The sequence below is a fragment of the Adiantum capillus-veneris genome, chromosome 2, assembly GCF_014529385.1.
Source record: "Adiantum capillus-veneris isolate H3 chromosome 2, ASM1452938v2, whole genome shotgun sequence".
Lineage (NCBI taxonomy): Eukaryota > Viridiplantae > Streptophyta > Polypodiopsida > Polypodiales > Pteridaceae > Adiantum > Adiantum capillus-veneris.
In genome coordinates, this window is record NC_140932.1 from 65,100,597 (window position 1) to 65,112,705 (window position 12,109).

Below are 12,109 nucleotides of genomic sequence, written 5' to 3' on the forward strand. Positions count from 1 at the left end.
TCAATTGTATCTAAACATCAGAAATTCTCCTCTTTTGAGCTGGGTTTTTTGGGTGTGTGTGTGTGTGTGTGTGTGTGTGTGTGTGTGTGTGTGTGTGTCTGTGTGGAGTGGGCAAGTGGATAGTCTCTCTCCTCTCACTCCAGAGGTGTGTTCCCTGTCTCGGCCAGGTGTGTTGTGTAGGCCGAGTGGTGGCCCATAGTGTGTGTGTGTATCTTCCCAAGAGTGTGTGTCGGGTTGTTATAGAGGCGCTGTGTGTGTTTTCATCCGGCTCACAACGCGAATACTGCAAACACAAGCGTTCCGAAGTGCAAAAAGCAATCAAGCATGGGTGGAATAGGCCAGATTGGCTGGCCAAAGAAGATTGGAAGAATGCGAAGAAAGCAGCGCGCGAGAATCCCGACAAGTGGAAGCAACAAAAGGATGCAGCCAGAGCGCGAGTAGAGGAAGGGAGCTCGCACCACTTGGGGAGCGGTGGATGGGCATCATTTGAGGCCGATTTTGTAAGTGTTTTCGCATTGTTCTTTATGTTCGATAGTTTAGGGTTTATGAGTTTTTTAATTCTAACATAATGAAATCTTTGTATGTTTTGACAGTGGTCGATGACAGGACGTGATCCCACACCGTACGAGCGTGAGTACGCAGGCAGGAAGGGCTTAAACACCCTGATGGACATTCTCAGTTCTCGCGGCGGCATGGTTAGTATTAGGGTTTACTCTTTTCTATTTTTTGTATTGTTTTATAAATGTCATTATATGTTTATACTTACTGAAAGCTATCTTATTGTCTTTTTTTGCAGAATCTGACAGATACGCCGCTTGGACGCGATGAGACGTCTGACTAGACGACGTCAGTTTAGCCGTAGCTAGATAGCATTAGTTTAGGGTTTCTCATAGCTTATGTATCATGAGACGATTTTATACGTCTTTTTGAACCATGTATATTATTATATTTGTCACTGCAGTTCATTTTGCCAATCAATTCTTTATGCCTATGATGTTGTACAATTGTCATTATTACATTTGCCAATCAATTCATTTTGCCTATGATGTGTACAATTGTCAATTTTACGCTTGTCAATTTTGCAAACAATGCGTCTTGTGGGTGACTATTTTGGGTCTATTATCTATCCTTGCACTTTTTTTAAAAAGTGAATCAAGTACAATATGGTTGATGGGTGGCAGGGCATTCAATGCCCTGTCACCAAAAAAAATTTCTCTCGGGCGTCGCTATAACCGTCGCTATTTATGGCTCTATAGCGTCGCTATGAGCGTCACTATAGACTTCTGTGTAAACGTCGCTATAACCGTCGCTATGACCGTCGCGAAAACGGTCGCTATGACCGTCGCTATGAGCGTCTCTATATAGCGACGCATATAGCGACGCCTATAGCGACGCTCTCGTAGTGACGCTATTAGCGACAGTTTTAGCGACGCCAGGGGTTATAAAAACCCAGTGTATTTCCGTCGCTAACAACGTCACAAGAGCACACAACCTCTTGTAGTGCATCCACAAAGATTGGCCTCTTTTTCTTCACACTCTTCTCCGTGCTATATGACCTATTCATCTCTGGACTTTGCAAACCCATTTCTTCCATTGAAGAGTGAGTAAGATTGACCAATTTTGTAGACCCGAAGCAGTGGACGATCGGTTAATGAATCTCTGAGCAAGTTCTTGTACACTGGGAGCATTACATGTCATTGCACTTTTAAGGTAAGCATTATACTTAACACTCTATAGCACTGCCATTTCTATGTCTGCCCCTGTAGCTTCATACAAACTAATTTTTCCTTTGAAACCAAAGCATTCCCGCATGCTACCATGTTTGCTCTCAGAAAAGTAAGTGTTTGGGATACAAATGCCAGACTCATTTTGCATAACAAATTTTCCTCCCCAATGAAAAACTCTGACATCCCACCAAGCCAACCAAGTCTCTAGACATGAAAACTCTCCATCAATAGCATGCCCAGATCTCCAATAGCGACAAAGTTCTCCCTTGAAAGTTTTTGCTTGATTCTTTGATGATGCATTTCTCTAATTGCGGCATTTAATCTTGTGTTCTTCTTGAGAGGAAGGCTTAATGCACTTCACAGTATGACGGATCATGGATTGCTCCCAATGGAACACACATGATCGTTCCTTGGTAGGCATAGCCTTATTGGGACCTCCAAAAAAAATGGTTCTGACTGCTATCCAATTTGCATTTGCTTCATCAGCCATGAAACCTCTAAACTCGAGCTTATCATACCCTTGGACTTCAACCACCTTATTGAGAATTCTCCAAAACTCTATTTGCTCAAACTTATTCTCCATAGTAAATTCACATGTTGCAATTGTCAGAAGTTCACACACAAATGGATCATAAACATGTGTAGACATTGTTGGCCATCCATGCACACAATGCACAATCAAAGTGCACCCAAACGTGTTCCAAGTTTCCACCCAGACGCATTTGATTGACTAGATCAACCCCACTACCTCGACCAATGGTTGACTTACATGTGGCTATTGTCAATTGCCAAGCTGGCCAGGAAAAAGAACATCATGAATGTATGGATACCTACTCTTGGTCTTTAGATCAAGCATAGATTCTAAACCTTTTTCACTTATGTTTTTTGATTGTTTGGCACATTCCAAGCTTCTCTCAATCCTTCACTTGTTTGACAAAGGTGTGATTGTTTGAAGAAATTTAGTAAGCTCACCATCTTCAATACATTTGGTGTTGTCAACATTCTCCATGACGAGATTTTTCATTATAAAATCTGAGCAACTGTACGCTCCAATTGCTTTGCAGTAGTAGTAAATGAATCTGCGAAAGCACAAGCTTGTAGCACTGATGCAACTTTTTCTTCGTTTAATCTAGACTTTCCTACTCCACACGGATGGTGATGCTCACCTAAATGTAGCACGCATCGGGTCCAACTATGCTTATCTCTTGGCATACAATAATAAGTAATTGTAGGACAGATGGCCACACATTTAGGCATTTCAAAGAAATGACTGCATATCAAGGTGCCATCATCAGGTGTAAGCATGCCTCGAGGGGAAGACATTGAAAGACAACCACGCCAGTGCACCTCATTATATAATCTAGTCCTTAGATAATACAGATAGTCAATGTTATGACAACACAAGTGACCCAAGCATCGACTGAACCGAGCAATACTACGGAAAGTGTATCTACTACATGTGACATATTCTGTCCACATGTGACTATCATGTCTTTGCTCCATCCTTGTCATTCCACTGGCGTCACTAGAAAGTGGCAACTCAAACAAAACACAACCATCATAATGCACAGGTAGCTCTTGAACCTGAATGTTATTCTTTGCGTGTTTTAGTGCCAGATAAAGATTGCTCTACAGAGGCATTGAACATATGATTTCAAGCACGCTTGAAGAACCAAGCTTCTCAAACTCATCAAATTCCAAATCAACTATTGATTGTGCAGACTTGATTCTACGGCCATGTGTAGTAGTCTGATTTGAAGCAATGCAAACCTTCAAGAATTGACACTCGTCGTGATTCAAAAGGAAAATATCATCACCATGAGAAGTTTCAATTGCTTCCATTTTTACTTGGTCTCCACTTAAAGTTAAGGGATGCAAATACAAGGCAATAGTTAATTCAAAATGTTGTCTCACAGAGGCTACAAGCAGGGCATATGTGCTACCTTCAAACATAAGAACAAGCTTCTAGCTACCTTGTGGTCCATAGATAGTGATATGCCTAGCCATTACATAATACTATTTTAATGGAAGTGGGAGCAATAGGATGACCACTCAAGAAGTGTGGGATAATTGAGATATGGTGCTAGGCAATACAGAAATTAGCCAAAGTGGGGGGATTGAAAAAGAACAAAGTAAACAATTGATTGAGCTACAAAGTGTGATGGTGGAGACATCGTAGCCCTCGAACATTTAAGAACCATTCCTATCAATCATGTAAAATTTGTTTTTTTCCCGTCACGGTTAGAGGTGGTTGTTGGAAAGGGAAAAATGAGAAACTCTCCAGCACACTCAATGAATGCCTCTCTATGGCCCAATGATTTCATAGCACCCCTATCCCTAGTAAACACACACCTAGACTCCCGATCTGCAAACAACTGTTGTCCGTGCCCGATCCCGACCAACCCTAACTGTATACATCCGGCCGCAAAGCATACAATCAATTATCCTGATCTATGACCCTTGATAGCATCATACGCTCACATATAAGTAGTCTCAACATCTCCTTGCACCCCAAGATCATCGACAGACACAAACCTCCCCGCTAGCTGTCCTACTCAAGATATCCACAACCATATAGGAAACACTTGCTCACTCAACACTGACTAAAACACATGCACCAATGCACCATTGAACACAGAAGCAAGAGACAAAGTGAACATTGGTTTGGGAAAAGATCAAAGAAATATCATGAAAAAATGTCCCGATAAGGAGTGCACAATAGTGGTACTTCAAATATGTTAATAATACTCTTCTTTCAATGCTTTTTTGACAGCTGCCTCCTTGCCACAGACTTCAACTATGGCTCTTGGCCTTTCTTGATTCGGCATCCTCTTAGCTCTCCCTTATTATCTTGCGACTGACTGACCGTCTCTTGCTCTGGTAGCAACCACTTGATGGCTTTCTTTACCGGCCTATCCTGGGGCGTGCTTGCAAAACTTGAAGACCCCCTAATAACGCACCACTTGGTAGCCTCCCTGGCAGCCTTCTATAGTAGCCTCCTCAAGCCAGCGCTGTCAACTCACATCCCATACAGGGCCGTCAGCCCTTGTCTGTAGCCCCTCCATGGATACTGTAAAGCTCCCCCTTCTGGGACGTGGCCTGTGGCGGCCTTCCTCTGTCCGCACCACCCTCAGCCGGCTGCAGCCCCTGACTCCTCTTCAAAAACTCACGCTCCTCCCATCTTGCGCACCTTGGCAGCCTCCTGTATTGTGAGCCCCCAAACTGGCGGCCTCCTTCTTGGTCACAACCCCTGCAGGCTCGAGCCCCTCCTGTTGGTGAGCCTCACCCTCTTTGTACCACTAGCGATGTCGCTAGTGGTCACTTTCTTTGCCCTCCTCCTCAGTTGGCGACCTACCCTCCTTTTATTAACTGCCGCTCTCCTATGCATGAAACACCCCAAATGGCGCTCCACCCTTCTCATCACTTGCACCTCTCTCGTCTGCAACTGGCGGCTCTCCCCCTCCTGAAATGCAACTCGTTTTCTTTTAGCATGGCTATTTTTAAGGAAATATTTTTTTTGACGCATGGCGTGGGCAATGTTCCTGCGAGCAAAGCAAGCCGCGACCGAGTAATCGAGCTTAGCTCCACATACCTTAGCACGGGGATTCAGGCTATTGTGCCAGGGCCATCATGGCCACAAGTAAATATAAACCGCTCCCCAAAGTCGATCCTCTAATGTCGAGTTCTCCGCCGGGTGCCACCATTACACTACAAGAGGCTCTTCATATTAGCGACGCTCACACAGCGACGCTCAAAAAAAAATTTTCCGGCGTCGCTATAAGCGTCGCTATGCGCGTCGCAAATTTTTTTGTAAATTTGCGACGCTCATAGCGACGCTTATAGCGACGCTCATAGCGACGCCAGCTGGGGCAAAAAAAATAACCGAGCGCGCCCAAAAACTCAGATCTCAGATCTGAGTTTTTCGGCGCCCTCAAGCAAAGAGCAGGTAACGCTCTCCCTCACTCTCTCTCTCTCTCTCTCTCTCTCTCTCTCCTTCTTCTACACACACACACACACACACACACACACACACACGAGGAGAAGAAGGAGAGCCAGGTATGCTCCTTCCCTCTCCTCATTCTCATGTTCCCTTCCCCTCTTTCTCTCTCCCTCTCTCTCTCTCTCTCACACACACATACACACACACACATAGTGTTTTTGAGAGAGAGAGAGAGAGAGAGAGAGAGAGAGTACAAACAAAAACAAAAACGCACACACATACATAAACAAACAATGCACACACACATTGAGAGAGAAAAAGAGAGAGAGAGCATGCATAAACAAAAAACGCACGCATTGAGAGAGGAAAAGAGAGAGAGAACATGCATAAACAAAAAACGCACACATTGAGAGAGGAAAAGAGAAAGAAAACATGCATACGATCCAAAAAAACGCACACACATTGAGAGAGAAAGAAAGAGAAACTAAGGGAGCGTCGTAGGAAACTAATTAAAATTAAAAGACCTAAAGATCTAGCCGACGAGGAGTTGAACTGAAGACCTATTATTCAAGAGGGAAATGGCATAATCAATCTATCATACTTGGCATGGGTGATAGAAAGGTTATACCATTTATCTCTTTTTATTGGCACACACATCCACACACGCGCACACACACAGGAAGAAGAGAGTTATAACGTCGTAGGAAACTATCTTAAAAGACGTTAAAGATTAGGTTATATGTAGACTTACATTAAATTAGATTTAGGTTTATTTTTAACTAGATTTACGTTTATTTAAGCTAGATTTAGATTTACGTTATATTAGATTAGATGCGGGTCTCCATAGACTGCGATGCCTGCATGAAGCGGGTGAAGAAAGCCCTCAATGGAATATAGGGTATTGCTGCCTTCACTCATGGTGGGCTCCGTCGATTTAAAAGTACTGGTGAAATGTCTTCAGAAGATAGGGAAGAAGGTGGATCTTCAGGGCGGCAAGAGTCACTACATCCCCGACACAATGACCATCTAGACAACCTCTAGTCATTAGACTTACGTTAAATTAGATTTAGCTTTATTTTTAGTTAGATTTACGTTTATTTAGATTTACGCTTATTTACGTTAGATCGAGTCCACGCAAGAATTACTTACGGTTTAGGGTTTAGAGTTAGACGAACAGTGAAAAGATCTACTGTGAAAAGATGTTAAGATGAAGTGAAGTGCTACAGCTAGAGAAGAGGCAAAGGGATTTTGTCCACTACATGCAGTATCATGTAGACGTGGGTCTGTAGATTTCTTGTACCCACAAATATAGGTATTGACCAATAAAGACGAGATTATAACCCGGTGGTTCTGATCTCCGTGCACCTCTAGACCGAGGTGTGCGGGAATTGGACATGACTAGAGAATGTGAGGTAAAGAGAGAGAGAGAGAGAGAGAGAGAGAGATAAGACGAAGAATGCCAATAGAATATTAAATTTGTTGTCCAGGTTATAAGTTTTTTATCCTCATTATGAGTAGCGACGAGGATGTGGGACCGTCCAACCGAAACACCTATCTCTCAACGAGGGTCTTATGTCCTTGTAATCAATGCAAGCATGCTGTGCGACGGACAAGACGTGTTTCTTTGCAGCACGTTCGCGAATTTGGCGAGTTCGATCCATCTATTATAGATCGAGTTGTTGCCAATTATAACTCGTCGGACTCTGACGCTGGCCAACAAGCAGCAATCTTGCAACCCAATAGACGTATTCGCAGGCGCTTTGGTCAAGCAGCATATGTGAGGCCACAAGATGTAGCCTCTGACAGCTCGGGGGATGATCATGCAGAGCACATTCCCAACGAGGCAATGTTTGAGCCCGAGATTGATGAAATGATCGAGACGATCATGGATTTAGAAAGGCTTATCTATGATGATATGAAAAGTAAAGCCGATACGCCATTGTATAATGGAGCACGTATGTCTAGATTGAAAGCACTCCTAGTTCTTCTCAACATGCAGAAAAAGTTTGGATGGAGTGACACTAGCGTCACAGCGCTTTTCAGGTGATCTATTACAATTAGTTTACTTTAATAGAACTCTAAATGTATAATGATCTGATAGATTTTTACACGACTGTATCATATTTTTATGTTGTGTAGATTGCTGAAAGAGCACATTCTACCAGCTGACAATGTGATGCCAGATTCCCGAGATGAAGCAAGAAAGATTTTGCGAAACTTGGGGATGGATTACAATTCTATCCACGCTTGTCCTAATGACAGCATTCTTTTCAGAGGGGAATACACAGATATGGAGAAGTGTCCGAAATGTGATTCCGAAAGATATCGAGTAGATCTCCACGGGACAAAAATTCCACAAAAGGTTTTGCGACATTTTCCTTTGCTTCCTCGCATCAAGCATTTCTTCGAATGTAAGTCCATGGTCGACTAGCATCATGGCATGAGGAGAATAAATCTTCGGATGGTGTGCTACGAATTCCTGCAGATTGCGCAGCCTGGAAACATATAGATGGAACATGGTCGGATTTTGCCAGGGAAGCTCGAAATTTGCGCTTAGGCCTGGCTATGGATGGCGTAAATCCATTTGGTCAAAGATCAACATCTTACAGTGTATGGCCCGTTGTCATCGTCAACTACAACATTCCCCCGTGGTTGACTACGAAGAAGGGGCACCTATGGCTAAGCTTGATTGTGCCAGGGCGATATAAAGTGGGGAATATGGATGTGTATCTTCGTCCACTATTGGAAGAGCTACAACAATTGTGGATTGGCATAGAGGTGGTGGATATGAGCCGACACACAGGACGACGGAATGCTTTGATCAGAGGTATTCTAATGTGGACCATGCATGACTATCCCGGGCTAACAGAATGCTCAGGTGATCTATTGACACTCCTCACTCAGACACTGTAAATCTTGTTTTTCCCCATAGTTGATCTATTATCATGCGTATACATGCAGGGCTTCAAACAAGCGGATATAGAGCATGTGTCACATGTGGACCTAGACTGAATGCACGTAGGGCACCCTCACTGAAGAAGCAAATCTACGAAGGTCATCAAGCGTATCTTCCGGAGAATCATGTGTTACGCGACGGCTTTTTGGGAAGAGAGCCACCAAGGATGTCTGCACAAGCATGGTTAGAGCAGCATGTTTAAATATTCGTGTGTTTAATGCAGGTATGGATGATGAGGAGTTTCTTTCTTCTTTGTCACCGCAGCAGAGACAGTGGTACGTGGAGCGTCATCGCTCTGGCGCATCATCGCGCATTCCTACACCATCCGCATCTCCCTCTCTTTCGGAGCATTCGGCGCGCTCTGAAGCTTCGGCGTCGACGAGACGAGCGTCACACTCGTCTAGACACCGGCGCTCTAGTGGTGGCGGTGGTGGTTGTTGTGGGGATTCCGCCACCGATGCCTCCACACCGCCTCGTGTTCGACGAGGCTCTTTACCCTCCCCTTCTTTGCCCGCCCCCACACCAGCCACAGCATCGCCATCTACGCCAGGTTTTGCACGGCTGACTGTTCCTAGAAGCTACACACCTCTACCTACTCCGCCAGGAGCCACCCCACTCGACACTCCTCGCTTCGGCGCCCAGACGCCGGTGGAGACACCTGACGTCCGTACCCCCATCGACACGCCGCTAGAGACCCCTGTCGGGACACCCAGGTTCACGCGTCACCGGCCAGAGGGCTTGCCTTACTCCGTCGACATCAGCGGCGGCATCATCATGGATGATGATGGCAAGAAGGTGATCTCGCGCATGCGTGGTCTTTGCTCTCAGCTGTTTAGACACTATATACTAAACAAATGGAGTGAAGTACCAAGTGATTTAAAAAACAGAGTCATCAGCATACTTCATGATGAGTTTCCCGTTCCAACACGGGATCAGCGCTTCAATGAAGACCTGATGAAGATTCGAATGCGCGAATACTGCAAACACAAGCGTTCCGAAGTGCAAAAAGCAATCAAGAATGGGTGGAATAGGCCAGATTGGCTGGCCAAAGAAGATTGGAAGAATGCGAAGAAAGCAGCGCGCGAGAATCCCGACAAGTGGAAGCAACAAAAGGATGCAGCCAGAGCGCGAGTAGAGGCAGGGAGCTCGCACCACTTGGGGAGCGGTGGATGGGCATCATTTGAGGCCGATTTTGTAAGTCTTTTCACATTGCTCTTTATGCATGTTCGATAGTTTAGGGTTTATGAGTTTTTTAGTTCTAACATAATGAAATCTTTGTATGTTTTGACAGTGGTCGATGACAGGACGTGATCCCACACCGTACGAGCGCGAGTACGCAGGCAGGAAGGGCTTAAACGCCCTGATGGACATTCTCAGTTCTCGCGGCGGCATGGTTAGTATTAGGGTTTACTCTTTTTTATTTTTTGTATTGTTTTATAAATGTCGTTATATGTTTATATTTACTGAAAACTATCTTATTCTCTTTTTTTGCAGAATCTGACAGATACGCCGCTTGGACGCGATGAGACGTCTGATTAGACGACGTCAGTTTAGCCGTAGCTAGATAGCATTAGTTTAGGGTTTCTCATAGCTTATGTATCATGAGACGGATTTTATACGTCTTTTTGAACCATGTATATTATTACATTTGTCACCGCAATTCCTTTTGCCAATCAATTCTTTATGCCTATGATGTTGTACAATTGTCATTATTACATTTGCCAATCAATTCAGTTTGCCTATGATGTGTACAATTGTCAATTTTGCAAACAATGCGTCTTGGTATCTACTGTCACAATCACTGGCCTTTGACACTCATAGTCTACCTTTCTCAAAGTCGTTGCTGACTGGAGTAACTCCTTTAGCTTTTTCATGGATTTTACATGTGCTTCTGTCCATTTAAACTTTTGATTCTTTCTAAGCAGCTGATAAAGAGGATCAGCTACATGTGCATAATGTGGAATCCAAATAACATAGAAGACACATGCTCCTAGAAACCTTCTAACCTCAGTGATGCTAGTACATGTTTCTTTCATTCTTTGGATGGCATCTACCTTTGATGGACAAGGTTTCCTACCATATGGCCCGCACATGTGCCCCACAATGAGCACTTCATTGACACCAAACATAGACTTTTTCCCCGACAATGTAAGATTCACTTCTTCCAACCTAGACAAAATTTTATCACAATCATTTATGTGATTTACCACAAACCTGCGACATCCCTTGAGATCCAAAGCTTCATCTTTGTCACTTTCTTCACATCCTTTGATAGGCAAATCATCAATGAAAGGCATTGTGATTTGAGGAATAAAGTCACGTAAGACCTTATTCATCCCATTCATCATATGTGCAACCGAGTTGGTTGCTCCCTGTGGCAAGGTACACATCCTTACCAAACCCAAAGGTGTCCTCATGGTTGTCAAGTCTCTGCTTTCGATTGCAAGCTGAAATTGATCATACCCTGAGTAGAGATCCCCCATTGAGTAGATTGCCCTCCCTGCAAACGTCTCTGCAAATTCATCCACAATTGGACCTGTTCCTACATTTCTAATTGTCACCTTGTTCACTGGTTGCATATCTTGGATGAAGCGTAGAGAACCATTCTTCTTTGGAACTGTGAACCACCTGTTTGAGTATGGAGCACAGGAAGGCTCCAAGATTCCCATTTTGATTTTCTCATTCAGTAGCTCTACTAACTTTGGCAAATGAGCCTTTGGAACCGGAATAGGCCGCAGATTCCAAGGCACATGAGGTATTGTGAAAATTACCATAGGAGCTACAATATAAGGATCAACACATCCTATCTCATGTGGCTCGAATGCAAAAGCCTTACCATGCTTTGAAAGCATTTCTTTGAAGCACTTTGTCTCCTCCAGTGTTAGAAACTCCTTGCAACCAATCTGCAACTCTTGAAAAGACTCCTTTGTGAAGGTATGCCCGATCTTTTTAGGATTCCGCAAACTTGGTTGTAAAGAAGCCTGTTCAATCTTTTCCCTGTTGTTGGGTGGTAAGGGTGAAGCTACTGGTTTCACCTTCTTTGCTACACTCTTGTATTTAGTTTCAACATGGACTTCTGGGCCAACTGTTTGGCTTTCTTTAAAGGCTTCTATTACTTGATACATTTCCATAGAGCAAACTTCCACAACTTCATTTTCAAGATGCACACTAGACCTCATTATAGCATCAAGCTCACCCATAGTATCTACAAAAGAAACTTGTTCACACAAACCCAAAACATTTTCAGTAGGCTCTAGCAACCCACTCTTTTTCATGCCTATTTGTACATTATGCACATATTGCTTCTCGCATCTCTTCAAATCTTCAAGTTTTGTAAAACATACTGATCCATTCTTTGTTACCAAGGAGCTCGTTGAAAATGCTTCACCTATTTTTGGATCAGGCGAGACCCTTTTTCTTTCTGTACCACTGCAATCCCGCTTTACAATGGTACTTGGCCAAAACCCATCATTTCTCTATGATCAT

The 12,109-nt window shown here is 43.7% G+C and overlaps 1 long non-coding RNA gene across 1 annotated transcript; it reads left to right on the forward strand.

The window, feature by feature from the left end:
- The first annotated feature begins 9,509 nt into the window (after window positions 1-9,509).
- LOC147462897 (uncharacterized) lies at window positions 9,510-10,311 on the forward strand. The gene is made up of 2 exons (XR_015190096.1): window positions 9,510-10,016; window positions 10,118-10,311. It is a non-coding gene; the product is annotated as an uncharacterized LOC147462897 (long non-coding RNA).
- The last annotated feature ends 1,798 nt before the right edge of the window (window positions 10,312-12,109 follow it).